Source organism: Camelus dromedarius, chromosome 10, assembly GCF_036321535.1.
Source record: "Camelus dromedarius isolate mCamDro1 chromosome 10, mCamDro1.pat, whole genome shotgun sequence".
In the NCBI taxonomy this organism is placed as follows: domain Eukaryota; kingdom Metazoa; phylum Chordata; class Mammalia; order Artiodactyla; family Camelidae; genus Camelus; species Camelus dromedarius.
This window is the reverse complement of record NC_087445.1, coordinates 32421543-32439386: the sequence shown is the minus strand read 5'-3', so window position 1 is coordinate 32439386 and position 17844 is coordinate 32421543. Positions and strand designations below refer to the sequence as shown.

General features: G+C 35.9%; 1 protein-coding gene across 3 annotated transcripts in view; it reads right to left on the bottom strand.

Annotated features, from left to right (window-relative positions):
• The window catches only part of RFX3 (regulatory factor X3), a 277032-nt gene extending 259403 nt beyond the window's left edge, over nt 1-17629 (bottom strand). For 2 of the 3 annotated variants that reach the window (XM_064490242.1, XM_031449784.2), the window contains exon 1: nt 16904-17629. The gene's annotated coding sequence lies outside the window, so the exon portion shown is untranslated. The remainder of the gene's footprint in view (nt 1-16903) is intronic. The other variant, XM_031449782.2, reaches the window with a different exon arrangement.
• Between the last annotated feature and the right edge of the window lie 215 nt (nt 17630-17844).

Here is a 17844-nt window from a genome sequence, read left to right as displayed (position 1 = left end):
TTAAATGCGTTTTCTATAATTTGATTAGAGATAAACATTCTGAGGCTTAATCAATAATTATTCATTGATTGCTTCCACTAGGAAAGGACATTGAGTTGTTCGCTAAGTTCAAAAACCTGCTGTGTAGTCAGCTGCCCTCTGGAAGCTCATGAACAATTTGGAAAGATCAAACATTTACAGACATAAGTCTAAATCACAATCAACAGCTGTGTTAATAAGAAATTCATTAGAAGTAAACTGATCAAGTTATGGACCACTCTAAGTTTCGGAGAGATGAATTTAAGTGGGGTGATTTTAACAGAAAAAATCATGAGAACAGGCAAGGAAGAACTCAGGTAACCATAGCGTAGTAACAGCGACTGCTATTCACTAAGTACATGGGCGTCAGACACAGTGCTATTCGCCTATGTCACCTAACGTAATTTTTCGAAACAATACTTTAAGGTAGATTTTATTAATCCTATTTTGCAGAGTCTCAGTAATCCACGCAAGGTTAAACTACTAATCAGAAGTAGAGCTGGAATTCAAACCCAGGGCTGTTCGTCCTGCAGTTCATGCCCTTTATCAATTACACAATACCGTAAGCCAAGCTGGCCAGAGAAAAGTCACAGAGCAGAGTGCTGAAATATACGCTTGAAAATGGACACTAGATTGTAAGCTTCCTGAGAGCAAAGCCTATGGTAGTTCTGTGGCACTCAGTAAATACTTCCGAAATAATTCTGATGACTAGGAAATAGGAATCCTGAAAGATTCTAACCCTAATAAATATAAAACTCTGGGCTATTAGAAAACATCCAAAGTACCTTCTTTTCAAAGGATTCGATTAATCCATATTTAGGAAGAGTTGTAGTAGAAATTTATCCAGATTATAAACTCATAACCTATTAAAACCACATAAAATGTTTTATTCTTCCTCTTTAAATCCAACAAATAGAGCAGTCTAGTACTTAATTGATACCCGAACCTCTTTATTCAAACCTCAGTTTAAGACTTCCAAGTATTTAGCAGTCTTTTCATCTGAATTACACCTTGAATATGTGTATTTTCTGTTCCATTTTATGGGCCAACAGATACATTGGCAAATCAGGAATATAGTTAAGTCTAAAAGTAAATGATTTCGATGCCCCTGATTCTCACCCAAAAACAAAACCCACCTTCTTCAATTAACAGAAAGGAAAATCGATTTAATGCATTGTATTCTGATTCTTTCTTAATCCTCATTAAATTAAAAAATAAAGTCATAAAACTTAAGAATGAGAAACTTCTAGGGAAAAATGCAAGAGCTAACTAATATTTCATCATACCTTTGTTTATCATACCTCCTTTTTTATTGAAGGTGAGAAGAAATCCAAAGGGAACAGTTTTACAAGAAAGGTTTGTCCATGGGGATTTACCTTGTTAAGAGCGAATGACAAATGGTTTTCTCCTATAGGAAACCTACTCCTGTTTTATATAAATGTATCCTTTCAGATTCGGTACCACAAATGACGCTAGTAAGAGCATCAAGTTACTGCTAGAAAATTCAGTTATTTATCATTTTCTTGATCTCTCCTACATGGATTATTTCAAATAATCAACAGGGTTAGTGCTCAAATTGTTCATCTTTATCACAAAACAGGATCCAAAAATTAAGTTCAAGCCAGATCATGGGTTTATCTCCAGTTCTATCTGTCTCTCTAACACACACACACACAGAGAGAGAGAGAGAGAGAGAGAGAGAGAGAGAGAGAGAGAAATAAGACAAAATCTTGGTAGTTACTTATTCCAGCCACAGTCTCATACTATTAATCAGTAAACAATATATCCTTTCAACAGCTCAGATTAAGAAAATAAGAAGTCATATAATAGCATGACTGCTGCTATTGCTTCTGGTTGCTATGGAATAAGGGCAGTCCCTTCACATTCCCGTTCGTTGTTTCTCTCTTACTTAACACTGCTGCAGCACCTTTAAATCCCAGCCGGGCAAGTCCCAGCTTGCACCGCCAGTATCAGCTGCCAGTATTTTACTTTTGTTCCACAAGAGAGTGACCTACGGAATAAATGTTTCAATTTTTATAATGAATAATTCGATGAATTTTTACAACAATCTTTAGAATGATTAGAATCATCCTTACCCTCATCAAAAAAGTAAAGAGGTGTATGCCAAGTATGAGAATTATTTATACTAATACAGTGGTTATGACATACATTACCATACAGCAAGGGAAGGGATTTTCTCTTCCCAGCAAGGGAAAATACAAATAGTAGGGATTAAAAATCTCATATTTTTCTTTATAAAAAGCCAAACAAGTATGGTATTTCCTCTTAATATACAGCCCATCTAAGATTTCAGAAAATATTTTAAAATTGCATTTCTATGTCATTCTAAAACAAAGCAATTAAATAATGACCTAAAACCCAAAATTTATAGTTGAAGATGATAAAAATTAAGATATTTATTCAAACTTCAAACACAGAACTATAAAATTTTAACTTTTTCTAGGAAAAATACAGAGCTCAAACTTGTAGATAAAAGAAACAAGTACTATAAATGCTTAAGGCAGCACATTTGGGTTGTCTGCCTTTAAAGAAAGTTTTGCACCACCTATAACGTGTACCATAAGAACATTGTTCGAGGAGTGAGGAGTCTGGAGTTCAAAGCCTCAGCTCTGATAAACGTTGTATGTCGCTGTCCAAGTCACTTAACCTGTTTTCTTTAAAATAAGTGGAGGATAGGGAGGGGGGTGTTGAACAGACTCCAATGTCTGTTCCAACTCAAAAATTGTGTTTCTAAAATATTCTAATTGTCTCTATTGGAATCTATATATTTGTGCCATTTGGAAACATGTGTAACTCTAGCAACAGACCTTTTACCTCTTTAATCTCTACTCTAGCATCCTGGCTACCCCTTTTGATCAGCTGTGCAGAGCCAGACACAGTAAAGGGGCAGAAGGATACAGCAGTAATATAGTTAAGTAGAAGCAGGGAGAAAGGCCAAAGTTGGGCCCCTAAGGAACGAAGACACTCATCATAGGCAGTTTGAGGCTCTAGCTTCAGACCCAAAAGTTTAGCTGCAAACAGGGTCAGCTTCTAAAATACAAGTCAGTTATTTGACAGAGCTTTTCTTCACATGGTGTTCTTCCAAATTAGAACATTAAGTTGTATGCTATTGGGTAGTTACTCCGATATGGAATAAGTAGACCAATATCATTTTTCTCACATTGGAAACTTATTTTTTAAATTATATAACATAAATGCAGCGGTAGTCAAATTTTTTAAAAGCTTTTAAACATTAGAATAAAATTAACTGCTTTTATTAGTGCTATATTAAATGGAAAATAAAAAAAACAACAAAATTACACTTTAAAGTATCTAAAAGCAGAGAAAATGTTATTACAAATAATGTTTACATTAAGATTGTATTAAATTCACAAAAAATATTCTATAAACATTACTGAAACTAACTTGTATATTCCATGACCCTTCTGTTTTGCAGGGTTACATCTATGTTTTGTTCAAGCTTTATTTGGCTGTTTAAGCTTTATACTGATGTTCTCTTGTTTACATTACATCTTCTATCTACCTTTGGAAAGCTTAAATGTATGAAAACCTTATATACAGGATCACTTAACTTAGATGTTTTCTAATGGCAGAAATAATTAAATATAACCCTTTGAGAAAAGAAATGGTAGTTTATTTATGGGATACGATCATTTAATTAGTGCATCATTTTGTCTCACTCTACTATTCTGTCTGGCTAGTAATCCTCTAGTAGAAATACTTTTAAAAACTGTCAAAATAATTATATTAAGTCATGTACATTTCTATGGAACTTTTTGGATCAGAGAGAAGTTTAATGATTAAAGTTACATAACCAAAAAATACAGGCCTAATATAATGTAATGTATTTACTTCTTCATGCCTGTAATTAGATTCAAACAACAAGAAACATTAGCTTTTAAATAAAGAGATTGAGGACTACATTTTGTGTTGTTTATTAAAATGACATTAATCATTATTTGTTATACATATTATTCTGCTCATTACAGAATAATTTCCAACATGAATAATAGATTTTTTTTTTTTGCAATAGACTCTAGCATTGGAAAATTAGCTTCTTTCATATCTGCCTGACTTCAGTCAAACAAAAAAACTAAGGGACTCTCCTCATTCCCTTAAGATAGTGAATCAGAAATATTAACCTGCTTAAAATGATGTCATAAGTTTTCAGTACATTAACTCTTACCAATGGCTATCTCTTCTTAAATCCAAGTAGCTAACTTTGAAGAGAATAGTCCGGAAGATAGTTGGTTCTCTTCTCTTATCAACTTACAAAATGGCTCTTAACAGTTCACCCGAATCTACCCACAAACAAGTGAAAAGAATAATGTACAATTAATCCCTTTCACCTATGAGGTATATCTCAAAACAGTTGTTTTCCTGTGTCCTGCACGTAAGGGCTGCAGTCCTTGTGCTTGCTCCCTTTTTAAAAATAGGTCATATTTCAAGGAGAAGAGCCTGGAATGACTAAACAAAAGACGTGACCAACAACTGTGAACAAACTTCCTGATTTACAAATGCTGTGCTGAGAAGAAACATGAAGATCAATCCCTGAAATATTGTCTTAAACATAATGCGAGCACAGTTTCCAAGGCTACATTGAGTCTGTTCTTAACACTGGACTTCCATTTTTTTCAGAAAATGTAGAGTAAAGTAGGATTCAAGTTTATTTCAATAAACAAATCATTTCAAATTATACAGCTTTAAGAGTAGAACATAATAATTAAGTCTGTGTGATGGACACATGGGTTCATGATACTATTCTATATACTTCACTGTTAGTTTTAAAAGTTTCAAAATAAGAAAGGTTTAAGAATATATATCTTAAGGGTACATAGTTTTTCGCTATACATTGTCTTCCCAAATGTAAACTGCTTTAGATATCAGATAAGCTAATCAGATATTCTAATTGAATATATTAATTTTGTATACTAATACATTCTATAACTTTGTAATAATAAAATAATTATAAGAAAACTCTAATGCAACATCTCAGTTTAATTCTTTTCTATACACAACATTAATACTGAAACTCCATACAATAATAGTCAAAAGGTCCCAGAGCTTTATTGTAAATATTTCAGACAAATAAAAAAAACAAATGTGGTGCACACAGGAAACAATACAATCTGTTCCTCAATTTCCCCTATTAGTTAAAGTCATATTATGGCAAAAAAAAAGATTTTCATCTAACCAATTATTTCACCATTTACACTGATTTATCCATATCACCGTATTTTTAATCTTTATCTCAAAATTCTCTAATTTCACCTAACTGCATTTTCAGTATCTCCTTCCATCCTTTTTAATGCTTCTTGATTCCCAAATATAATCTGTCATTTCTGCCTTCTACAATTTGAAATCTTAAAAAATATGTCCACACCATGTAGCTGGGAATATGTAACTGTATCAAATACCTCATTTCTCTCTTTTCTTTCAAAACACTCCTTAACACAATAGAAATTTGTGCCATTTCAGGACTCCTAAATTAACCAAAATAGTACTGGCACTACATACACATTGATATAAATCCTTTAATTCTTCATTCAAAAGTAAAGCTACAGGAAAATGATGTAAAACCACAAGCGTACAGACTAACATAACCAATGATTTCTTATGTCTCAGCTAGAATGTTTTTGAATAAAACATTAGAAACAATGTTATTAATTGTAGTGGTACTATTACTAGATGTGCTTAATATGGCAAACTAGACTTCTTATGTAGCCCCTAACATCACCCTTCTTCTTCTCTGTACCGTACGAATCATTGTTCATACTATAGTTTTCCAATTATATGATCCTGCCCCAATTTACCCTCATTCTTATGCCATTCCTTCAGATTAAGGTATTGTTCTAGGCATGCGGTCTCATCTATTAGCATTCTTTCTAAGGTCTGTAAACTAAAAGGTAAGGTGGAACTTCCAAAGCTCAGGGATAATGCATCACTCAAGACTGTACTATAGGATTTAGGAAATTTCAGACAGCAGTGTAAATTAACAAAAATACAATAAAATAGAGGCTTACATTATCCAAGAAAGAAGCCTTTACTTTAAAGTTTGCCAAGGACAGCATGACTGGAGGGGAGTGATGTACCAGGACCACTATAATGATCTCCTCTCACAAATTACTCTGATCTTCATCTCCATCCCATGGTCACTGGCATTTCTAACAAGACTAATAAATGCTCAAGTAAATCTAACCCAATCAAAATATGAAAATACATCACCATCTAGATTCAAAGATAAAATCCTACCTCACTTCCAAACCATATGGCTCTCAAACCTTTGCTGAAATATAAATCCACATCTATTATACAGCTCTACGCATTCAACATTATTTAAAAGGTTTCAAATTTCAAAACTTGGCAGACTTCTAAAAACAACAGATCAAATGTTGATCCAGCAGCATAACAGCTTTATCTACTATAACAGAATTACAAATTTTGTCTTTAACTATAATTTAATTCAATTTCAGCATTCATGACCTCTGTTAACTAAAGGTAGCTTCTAAAAATCATGCATAATGTGAGGCACTATTAAAAATTGTTCCCCAAATCATAGGAAGGTCATTCAAAGAACTTAAGTCAAACATTTCCCCTAATTTTCTTTGCCTCAAGAAAATAGCACTGGGGTGGTTCCTAATACTGTTAGAAGATATGTTAATGCAAAAACCAATGAGCAAAATCAGTACTGACAGAAGTTCTGAAGTACCAAGCAAAATGTACAATAAAATGACTTTCTAAAGGTCTATACACAAATACACATATATACACAAAACACTACATATAAGCTAAAATCCATTTTTCTTAATATAAATACACCCTAAAAATATAAAGTGGCTTTTAAACAAAATGTCATGTTTTAAAATGTCCTTTAGAAATATGTAATGTGATCATGTTACATGATCAAAACAAAGAATCTAACTTTATCTGGTATCTGTATATTAATATTTCATGTTGGCTTTTCATCATGGCACATCAAAATATGCATATTGTATATTTAAGCTGGTAAAAGTGATTTTCAGATCACTAATATAGTATCTTTTCATGAGCTTTTTATTAATGACCCTTATGCTGACACTTCATTAAAACTCATCTCCAAGACTGTCATCAGATATAATCATATGCCAATCAGTGAAAGCCTGATGTGACAGATTACACTCTTCGGTTCTTTAAAGTGTCAGCCTAAATGGGAGTAGCGGGAAAATCTAGGTTCTATTACAAAAAATATATCCACAAAACAATCTACCAAAAGCAAAACGCAGAGAGGTGGATTTAAAGCATCATTTCTATTATCTAGCACACACACTAGATTTGCTCACTACTTCTGTCTCTTACTTCAAACTTTCTAAGTCTGTGCATGACTAAATCACAACATAGGCTCTTTAAAAGAGAAGGATACTACAGCACATCCACTAATGTACTAAAGGACATATAAAGATATAGTCTTTTGGAGAAAAGGAGTAACAGACCAAGATAAAGTAATAAAATGCATATCCACACAAAAGTATATGTACTCTGCTTACTACCATAGCAGAAAAGGAAACAGATCTGTAAGAAATACCGGATCACCTGAGTCATTCCTGTTTCTCCCCTCCCCATGCCCTGCAATCCCCACCCCAACCTCTACTTCCACCAAAACTTCACAGTCCAGGAAAACAAATTGGGGAGAATGTGCAATGCACTGGTATTCAACAATGGAAACAGGATACGATTTCTAAATGTATCTCTTTCTTCCTGCTCCTCTCCAGCAACCTCCCTCACCATCCCCACAACTAATGCTTGGAAGAAAAAAATTTAACTGACAAGCAAAGGGTTTCTAAAATGATTCTGCATGTTAAGATAAACTATGCTGATTGAGACTGAAGAGGGCCAGATGCATCTTTAAGGATGATAGTTATTTTACTGAAATGTATAAAGTTATCAAGCATTCAAATATGAATGTAGTAGAGAACCTTAAATATAAACTTGAATACATTCATATTAATCAATAAATAATAGCATTTAAAATAATTTTAAAACAACAATTATAGTCTACTAGTCTTTCATATACTCCTTATTAAACTGGTAAAAGAGGTGAGGTGAGATATAGCAAAATGTTAGGCTTATCTTGAGCTAATGCAGAAATACTTCTCTTCACAGACTGCCATCCTCTAAAATCTTGTAAGTGCACTTGCCAGATTAACATTAAAGATAAATGTTATGAGAATGCATACTTCTTGACCAAAAGACAATGATTTTTCTGCCACCAGACCTGAATGAAAAGAATGTTCATCCAAGTATAAACAATATTCAGAAAAACAAAAGGCAAAATTATTGTCAATGGAAAAATATAAAAGAACACTAGTGTGGCTAATGGCAATCCTTCCCAGAGCAGGGCCCCCAGTAGTCCAAAAGCCCTCAGAACTTGCCCAGACTGCTTGACAGGATTTCAGCTCTTCTCAAAACTAGCTGCATAGCATGAAGGGATGAAAAAAGTCAAGGCTTTAATAAATAGTTTAGAAATGTTGAAAAATGAGATCACCAGAAACTAAATTTTTATTGCTTCTAATGAGAGAGAGAGCACATGCGCACAAGCTTGCCTTCTCCCCCCGCCCTCTGTCAATTTGCTTGTCCACATACGTGGGAAATTATGTCCTGTTTTAAGTATCTCGTTGGTGAGCAACAGGCAGGAGCCCCAACTGTCAGACACTTGTCTGGCACACAGACATAGAGGAGCTGGCTCGGTGGGAGCTCAAGCTGGGACACTCAGCTAATTCCTATGTGGGTGAGGACATCAGGGCACTTGGCCTCAGCTCCCTACAGGGGCCACTGAAACGGTGGAACCTTCTGAGACGGTGCCATGGGTACAGTCATGATGCTAGTCCCAGGCCCTGGGTTTTCTTTTTCTCTCAGAAGGAACAACAGGCAAGCAGAACGCTATCATAAATGAAACACCAATTCCAGGCTCCAAATTATTGGCTTGTTTCCCCTTTCCCCACACCAACCTCACCATGGAATCATAGGTTGGAAAGGGCTTTAGAGATCACACAGACCTACTGTTTCATTTTACAAATGGAGAAACTGAGACCTAGAAGGTTTAAGTAACTAGCCTACAGTTTCAGTTAGGGGCAGACTGAGTACCAGGACAGAACCTTTGTTTTCTCATCTTTACTCTTTTTGGCTGGCACTTTTGAAGGCCTTTATGTCTCAGCCTAGTCACCTTCTCTCTTTTGTCCCTCCACAGCATGTCTCAATTTATCTGTCCTCTCTCACCAACTAATGTACTTTCATTTTCAGGCCAGCTGCCGCACGCTTAGTTTTCCTGGGCTCAGCTCCTTAGTTTTCCTGGGCTCAGCTCCCATTACCCCTTGTCCATTTTTGTCTAAGAGGAAGACCTCTGGTACTCTTGATCAGGCACTGGGAGTGAAGGCAAGAAATACTGAATACTGACTGGCCATCACAGCTTCTAATAAAAGCAGTGAGAACAAAGAATCTAGCTGTTAAAGGTTGGTGATGGCGAGGCATATGTGACTGTGCAAACACATTATTTTTGGACTAAACTACAGATTCAACCTCAAGTGTTTAGCCAGAGGCCAGTACAGAGCTGGGACTAAGAGGGGAAACTTCTGGAGCAAAATCATGCTCAGTTTACATCATTAGTAGAATAACAGTATGTATTTGTTCAAGAGGGCAATCAGAAAGATAGAAATTATAAGATAACAGATGATTGAAAACAGTAAGAATGATACACAACCTTACCATCTAAGTCACATTGCCTAGACTGCTCCCAGTTCCTTTCAAAATGTGTGTCAAACTCACTGGACAAAGGAAGCAGAGAGGATGGCTGAGCTGAGAATCTGCCTACTTTATATGTTGGGACTAATTATCTATAAAAACAATGTAAAAGGAATTATACAATTAGTTGAACATTTAACAGCAGTGGGAGGATGAGAGCATGTAAGATGAGGGAGACAGAAAAAAACGCTGTACGATATATAATGCTTCAGCAAAAAAGATGACACACGGTACCAGGTAAATTTTCAATTGTAACGTACAAATCACATTTCCAGTTTGAGAAAGGTTGAGCTTATTTAGATCACTCTAAAATGAGAAAGACACTTCATTCTTAGTGAAATGCTTAGAAAAACAGAAATATGGCAAATTACTGAATAGCAACTTTAGGTATAACAGCCAACTAAAGTGATTCTTTCAACATCTTTAATATCTAACAAAGGGAGCCAAAGGTGACTTTTTTCTTCCAGTATTTCATGTTATGTATTTTACTGAGTAAGGTTCCAAGGTTACTTTCTATCTCAAGATTGGGGTTGGCAAATTATTCTAAAATTACTTATTGCTACAGGTATACAAATGGTGATCTCACATATTGTTCTACTGTTAGTAAAATAACAATTCAAAGCAGTGCATTATAAACTTATAATTCATCAAGGAATTATAAATTATAAATAATTCCTTGATGAATTCTTCTTTATACAACTATTTATTGTCATTATTGTATATTTATGACTGCATTTTGTATGAAGTTTATATATAGGGCTCAAAATGTTTCCAAATGAATTCATATATAACAGGTGTGAAAAGGAAAACATAAATTGGACAATGAAATGGACAATGGGAATAGCAAGAGTTCATGAAATGTTACTTCATTAATTCTCAGCCTTAGATTCCCTAGACTAGTAGAGTTACTCAAACATAAAAGGAATCCATTATAATAAGGCTGCAGAGCAAAACTAAAATAAAACTTTGGGCTAGCATCCTATTAATTCAGTGTAGTAACACGACTGGTTATCAAATGGTAATCCAAACTTACAGTCGATAGCTTCATGTCTTTGATTTATTTTTAAAAGGCGGGGAAGAGGGAATAATTATTTAATGAGTGTAGATCATTGGGCAAAGTCTTTCAAAACTTAGGACTCATTGGGAAGATGGTCAAAAGCAAATTAAAAGGATTCTTAGATGGCAAAAACAGTAGAGTGGGTATCTTCTCAGTATTCCCCAATAGTAAGAGCCAACATGTATTGAGCATGCATTCTCTGTCGAATACTGAGCAAAGCCCATTACAAGAACTAGCTCGCTTACTCTTCACAAAACTGAGTAAGGCAGATAAGATGGATCCTATTTTTCAAATGAGAAGACTGAGGCTAAGTGAAGCAAAATAACTTGGCCAAGGTCTCATAGCTAATAAGATTATCTGAAATGTGAGTCCAAAGGTTGTGTTTTCAACCAATACACTTATCCTCAATCTATCTGAACAACAAAAACATATCCCTATTTGATAATCTAAATACATTCTAACTTTTTAACTCATTCATTTTCATTAAATACATTTTGTACTTTGATGTGAAATGTAAAACTTCAAATATAAAGGTTTTAAAACAATGTCATATAATATACTTTAAAAACTTCAATAGCATAAACTAATTGGTTTATGTTAATGAATTGGTAGAATCACCTAGCCTACTTTAACAAGACTAATATTTTAAAATATTATTATTCTCTATCATTGTTTTGGATTCTCTGTGGCACTCCAACACATGAAGTACTATGTCTTATAAAGGTACTTTGAAAAAATAACCGCATTTTGCTGATTGTACTTAAACGTGGGACAATACTATAAATTTATTTCCTGGAAAAAAAGTTTCTATGATATAACTTCATGTGGCTAAGCTTACGTGACAGAGATACTGACTACCACTGTTTTAGTATTTGTCTCTTAGAGTACATATGTACTGTTGAGGAAGGAAAGTCAGTGATGCAGCAAGAGCCCCAAAGACTGAATTCAATAGTTCTCCTGAAAAAAACTCTCACTGAACAAATACTCAGATACATAAAGCAATATATGATCACTTTCAGTTTAGAAGTATAAGGCACAGAGTAAAGCAAAGAATTTAAAACTTTTCAGATAATAAAGCCAAGTTAAATATTCAAACCAGACTATTCTAATGGCATGAAGTAGGGATGCAGTTCTCCAATTTTTATTATTATTGTTGTTGACTTAATTAAGTAGCCTGATAACTATTATTATCATTTATATTTCTGAGATAGCTTTTTTAGATTATATCATAAAAAGCGTTATCACTAATTATGCCTTATATGTTATAAGGATATACAATATACTGTTAAGTGCAACAATACCAAAGTTAGAGTATAAAGCCATACTACCAAGAGTATGATTGAGTCAAACTAAAATTTTTAGATAGATTAAAATACCTGTATAAAATAATGATAAATGTATATGTGTATAAGATGAAAGCCAACATTCAGATGATGCCAAATATATCAATCTTGATATTGTGTTATTCTGTGCTAATATATATACATATATATATTAGTACTGAGAGAGGCTTTGATATAAAACTGACAATTAAGACAGTATATTAAATTTAGACTCCATAGAAATAAGGCTATTATATGCTTGAATGCATATGTAATTAAATTTTCTCCTTTAAATAAAAGTTCTTATTAGTTCACATTCTTAGTGATAATAATCTCATGTTGCAAACAGCACAGCACCCTCTGGTGCATCTGTTGTAAGATGTATAAAATTCCCACCAAAAAAGTATAGAATCTGAGTAAAAATGAACCTTAGAAATCAATAGGTTAATACTCTTTTATTTACTCCAGGACATACTTTTAAACATTAATGCTTAAAAACAATTTTCACTTAAAAAAGAGCATGCTAAAAACTATAGTAACAATTGAAGGTCAGGAAAACGTTTTCATCTGAAAATATTTAAAATAACGAACCAACAAAAACAATACCAGTTTCCAACATTTATCAATCAAATTAAAATAATGCTGAAAAAAAAATTCAATTATGAGATGGCAAAAGTTAACTTGTCATGTTAACCAAATTTCACTTTATTCAAATCTACTTTGGTTTTTTGCTTCAGATAAATGTCACTAATTGTGTAAAGTGCTCCTGAGTACTTTTTCTGGATTCAAAGGGAATTTACCATTACTTTTAAGAATTCTAAGTGTTTTCTGAAAGAATCTTCAACTTAAAAAACTTTCTAGGAAAATAATTAACTCTAAAAGTATATTTTACCAAGGACAAAAGCAAAGGATGCCACCTGCTTTAGACAACCCTTTGTGAACCACTGGAAGTCTCAACACAATGCACTAGAAATGAAAGTGACACCTGTTTAAAGCAGCCATCTGTCTCTAACAAAGCTAGATTTAATCAAATCCACTTAATCTTGGATTTCCAAAATATGGGAACACTATGCACCTGTGAACAGAGAGGAATTTAAAATCTGTTTTGCAACAGCCACTGGGAATCTATACCAAAGAGTTAAAGCAAACGATTCCATTAGGGAAACTGTTTATTCTTAAATAACTAGAAGTAGAGGATTTTCAGCCTAATGCACAGCATAAAAAACAGAACAAACAAATAAAAGAAACCTTCCAAAACTAGCAGACTTTTCATAAATTTAAAGGTTTCTTCCTTTGAAGATGCTTTGTAACTTAAAAATTTAGTGATTGGTATTCTCATTTCTTGTAACATAGTCTCACTACAGATAGCAAGAACAAAGTAACATTCCTATTACACTGTTGAGAAAAGTTTGGTTTTTTTTTTTTAACTCTTCCTACATGAGTTTAAAACAATGCTGACACTATATCCACCCTTTTAAACACACACACACGTGTATATACACACACACACACACACACACTCACTTACTGTAAAATCTGAGATGCAAAATCATACTCCACCTACTGATTTCTTCAGTTGACAGTTTAGAGGAAAGCACACACAACATCAACTTCCTCAATAATGAAACATGTTACCAAAAAGTAACACACATCATCATTTAAATAGTAGAGTGAATCTATCTTGAATTACAATTCATTTTTTAACTGCTAATTTTTAATGGTAATTTTTTTTTTACCATTAAATTTGCTTTGGGTTAAAAAACTGTTTAGGGTTAAAGTATATTAAATTTATAAACTATAACTCTTTTGAGTATACTAAACTTATAAACTATACATCTTTTATTTGTATACCTGAGTTCAAGACTACGTAACTACTTGAAGAATAATATATTTTTTAAATTAGGCATAACTACCCCATATAATGAAAACACTGTAGAATAATGCATTTTAGGAATGAATTTTAGTTTACTGTTATATACATAAATGTACTACATAAATATGCCCATACCATTTAATTCACTGTGTAACTCATAGGCACAATAATCTAAAAAGACTGAGATAGGCATTATGACATACAATGAATCACAGATATTCAGCTACTCAAAACATGTTACAAGTGATTCCTATTTAATAGATTTAGTTCCAAACCCTGGCCACTTTTCAGTTTTATATTTAGTCTAAAAACAAACACAAGAGAATACCAATATATAATACAGTCCCTCCAAGGAAAAACATCACAGAAAAAATAAACTAAGTGCTACCAAATATTTATCCTTGTGTTAAATTTCTTATCATTTGACAGTATTTCTGGTTATTATTTACTTATAATCTGTATGAATAATGTTGAGATACTTAAGTCCAAAGCATCTCTATCAGCAACTGTTGTATCATATATACGCTTTTCAAAATGTATAAGTAATAGGATTCAATTTAAGTTCTGCTCTCAAATCACCTTGTGAATGAAAATCTAAATTACAGAAAACCTGAGATAGTCATAATGAGTGAAATGCCTCAAAAAAGTTCTTGGACCCTGCAAAGAAAAGTATTAAGCCATAAAATTATAGCATATAATCTACTCAACTAAAAATGTCTTATGTAAATGGCATAAGATCTGAAACTGTCTCAAGACAGCAAAACTCCTATTAACTTCAGAGAGTTTATAGGACCCAGGAACTTCACCATCCAAAAGTGTTCAGGCATTTGACACTCATCTGAACAGAAAAAAAAAATACAAGTTAGTATTAGAGATTTGCATGAAACCTAGGTTGGGGAGGGGGGAGTAAATATAAAGATATTTGAGTGCTTTGAGAAAGGCTTCTTTCAGAACAAAATATCATCTTCATTTAAAATAGCAAGGAAATGATTTTTTAAAAAGGAAAAGTTTTTTAAAACCTCAACTCTTCTTTTACAAAATATTAGCCTTAATAGCATTACAGTTACCCAACCAGCTCACTGACAATTTCAAGGATAATTAATACTGTCACGTTATTCACAGGCTGCTCGGTCAGGTAAATCAATGTATGTTTGCTGTTAGAAAGAAGACTATTTAGATACGTATTTTAAAATTCCCAATTGGAAACTTCAATATGTGCAAATATAATTTTACATTGTTATTTGTTTCAGCACACATTCACTATCAAAACTCTTTACTGATAATCTATTAATTAAATGTAATACTACAAAATGAACAAATTTACAGGATCTGTAAAACTGAGTTACTTCTAACCAAAAGCCTACTACTTGAGGACTGATAAGTATTCAAATCTACAGAGAAAAACAGAATTTTGAAGGAACGATCTGAAAAGGAAAAAGTTCTCTCTCTTCAGCAGGTTTAAGTCACTATCCAAAGAAAACCAAAAAGTAAATAAAAGACTATGTTAAGTACACACATGTCTAGATTTTAACAACCACAAAGAAAGTGAAAGATACACACGTTTTAAGTTGAGAAGCTTCATACATTCTTTATGAACAACTTGACTTCAATTTCAACTCTCAAAGGAAAACGAACAGAGAAGATGAAAAAAGAAAAAACTCTTTAAAGTACCATAACTGTCACAAATACCACTGTAAACTGAGTTCTCACAAAGCTTCCTTATATCCTTTCCCTGTTTATCACACACAAAGTCTCATAACCACAATGAAAATTGTTAACACTCCACTGTGGGGAAGGAGGTTCGTCAAAGTGAAATGGAACCTCACCAGTACCTCTCCCATTTCCACATGAAGGATAAAGCACTGTCAATAACTACTAACCCAAGTATCACAGATGCCCTGCATCCGGTTTAAATCACACACACACACATACACACACACACACACACACACACACACACCCCCCCCAAAAAAAAGGAGAGAGAGACTTTTGTAAAAAAAAAAAGATCTCTTTCCCAGTGCAGCAAAGAGCCCAGCCAAGAGGCCCCTGGTTTCAATGTGTGTGCAAGGGGTGTGGGGGGAGAAGAAAGAGGGGGAGGGAAGAGTGCTGAATGGATATTAAGACTGTTTGCAGCACAAAGAAAACACAGTTTTAAAAGAAAAAAAAGAAAACCGTGCAGCTGATGATGGTAAAAGAAGAGCAGCCCATTTAGCACAAGGCAAAGAGGGGCAAAAATGAAGGGAATAGGCGGTGGGAAAAGTTCACCGTTGTACGAGGATAAAAATAACAAAACCCATAACAAGGCCCCACAAGTGAACAACAACAACAACAAAACAGCACCTCTTGTGTTCCCCCGTGCACAATGTTGTCTATTCCAGTTTTGAAAGAAGCAGGAACCGAGCAGCTTTTAAAAAGATGAAAATTAAAGAAAGAAAAAAATCCTTATCTTCACCTGACCCTCCTCCTCAGACCCAGACCTAGGGGTGAGCTCCACTACCCGCAGCGCAAAACTGTGGCTCCCTCTCCCGCTCGGCTCGCAGCCCCCCGAGCTCCCGCTCCATCCCTGAAGCGCGGCCGCGGAGGGCCGGGGCCGGCGGGCGGGCGGGCGGCGCGGCGCCCACACCCCCGACCCCGCCGCGGCGCGCACGGTCCATTGTAAACAAGCCCGGGGGACGGAGCCCCTCGGCAGCGGCGCCGCCGCGGCAGCCCGGGTGTCAGGAGTGAGACCCCCGCACAGCCACACTCGGCTCGCACACACGGACACACACACGCACGGACACACGCGTTCACACGCATCCACACGCTCCCACACACAGGTAGAGACCGAAGAATATTCACCTTGGCTGTGGATTATTGTGGTGTTGTTGGTGGGTGATGGAGATGGTGGTGGTGGGGAGGAGGAGGAGGAAGAGGAGGAGGAGGAGGAGAGGAGTAGTTGTTGTTGATGGGTAACAGTCGCCAGGACTACGGTGACTATGGCGCTTGATTCACAAGGCAACGGTTGCTATAACTCACAAAAGAGAGAGAGAGGGAGAGAGAGAGGGAGCGAGAGGGAGAGGGAGACACTCGCACAGGGAGGGGTGGGGGAGGGAAGAGGGGAGGAGGCGGGCCCGGTGAGTCGCCGGAAGGGGCGGGCTCAGCGCCTGACTGACAGCCCTCGAACTGGGACTGAGGGGCGCGAGGCCGGGGTTCTGAGAAAGGGCTCCGAAGAGATGCGCTAGGTTTGGTAGGAGCTGAGGTCACCCCAGGGTTCCCTCACAGGTACGCTACGACACGCCCTAGCGAGGCTGGAGTGGGAATTTCGGAGTGTGGCACAGAGGATACTTTCTGTGAAACGAGAATCGAGTCGCAGCAGCCAACTTTGTGCAAGGAAGCCCCAGAGCCGGGAGAGGGTAACGGCAAAAGGGGAGAGGATGTGTTCAGGACAATTCCAGACACCTTGCGGGACGCCCAGTTACAGCAGGGAAAGAATCCGCTTTGAAGCGTGGCCCTACCCCCCCCCATAAACGTCATTTCCGGGGCGGGGCAGGCGGAGGGCCCCGGATGTACGGCCGCTTCTTTTCTTTTTTTTTTTTCCTCCTTCCTTTTTTTCCTTTTTTTTTTTTTTTTTTTTCCTCCCATTTCTGAGGCGCCGGCGGAGTTGGCGGTCGCAGCCGCCTGCTGGCTTCTAGCATTCCTAGGCACTTCAGGGCGGCGGGGCCCGCGCTGGATTGCAGGGTCCGCGCCGCCCTCGCGCTCCGGCGTTCCGCGTCCCAGCCCGCTCCCGCCTCCTGAGGCCG